The sequence below is a fragment of the Hevea brasiliensis genome, chromosome 9, assembly GCF_030052815.1.
Source record: "Hevea brasiliensis isolate MT/VB/25A 57/8 chromosome 9, ASM3005281v1, whole genome shotgun sequence".
NCBI classification, from domain to species: domain Eukaryota; kingdom Viridiplantae; phylum Streptophyta; class Magnoliopsida; order Malpighiales; family Euphorbiaceae; genus Hevea; species Hevea brasiliensis.
Genome location: NC_079501.1, coordinates 16,719,615 through 16,720,646, shown reverse-complemented (window position 1 = coordinate 16,720,646; position 1,032 = coordinate 16,719,615). Strand labels below are relative to the sequence as shown.

The following is a 1,032-nucleotide window of genomic DNA, read 5'->3' as shown; positions in this document are numbered from 1 at the left end:
GCAGCTTGCTCTTGCAAATAATCATCACCATAAGAAGAATAATTAACTCCACAACTTTGAGTTCCATTTGTGAAGGCAACTTGTTGCATAGTTGTAGGAGTTGAGGTTGTTGCCTTTGTGCAAAAATCACTAAGAAGCTGAGTCAATTGATCAAATTTTGCATTCATGTAGTTAACTGAGTCAAGTTCATAGATCCCAGCTTTCTTTGGCTCAAGTGCTCTAGGATTTCCCCATAAATGGGTATTATGAGCAATCTTCTCTAATAGATCATAGCATTCTTCACTTGTCATTCTCATGAAATCTCCTCCGCTTGTGAATCAATTGTGTTTCTTATGGTCGAGTAACTCGTGTAGAAATTCAACAATCATCCATTTGGGTATTTCATGATGAGGACATTGCCTTTCAAGCTCCTTAAATCTCATCCAAGATTCATACAAAGTTTCATCATCTCTTGGTTTAAAAGCTACCATCAAATTCCTCAAATGAGTAGTTTTCCAGTGTGGGAAAAATTGAGATAGAAAAGATTGAGATAGCTGCTCCCAAGTAGCTATAATAGCTTGTGGAGTGAGTCATACCACTCCAATGCTGAATCCCGAAGAGAAAATGGAAATAATGTGAGCCGAATAACTTCATCAGAAACTCCAGGTTGTCTTTGTGTACCACATATCATCAAAAATTTCTTCAAATGAGAATGAGGATTTTCAAGTGGGCTACCTCCAAATTGTGAATTCTGAACCATTTGAATAAGACCAGTTTTTAATTCAAATTGATTAGCTCCAATAATAGGTCTGTTATCTCTCACATCAGTACATCTAGGAAAAGCATAGTCTAACATGGATCTTCTTTGAGGATCATTTTGATTAACCACAGCATTTTGCCCGTTTTGCTCATTTGCTCCATTGTTTCCACCAATAGCTCTATTTTGATTCTCCATATTTTCTATTGTCTCCTCTTGCTCAAATATTTGTTGTTCTTCTTTTTCTGCTTCTTTTCTTCTCTTGTACTCCTTTTTGTTGGCTCGACAGAATTTTT

At 36.4% G+C, this 1,032-nt stretch overlaps 1 non-coding gene across 1 annotated transcript; it reads left to right on the top strand.

Annotated features, from left to right (window-relative positions):
• The first annotated feature begins 378 nt into the window (after window positions 1-378).
• Window positions 379-485, top strand: LOC131183594 (small nucleolar RNA R71). Its single transcript, XR_009151637.1, has one exon. It is a non-coding gene; the product is annotated as a small nucleolar RNA R71 (small nucleolar RNA).
• Window positions 486-1,032: the final 547 nt, after the last annotated feature.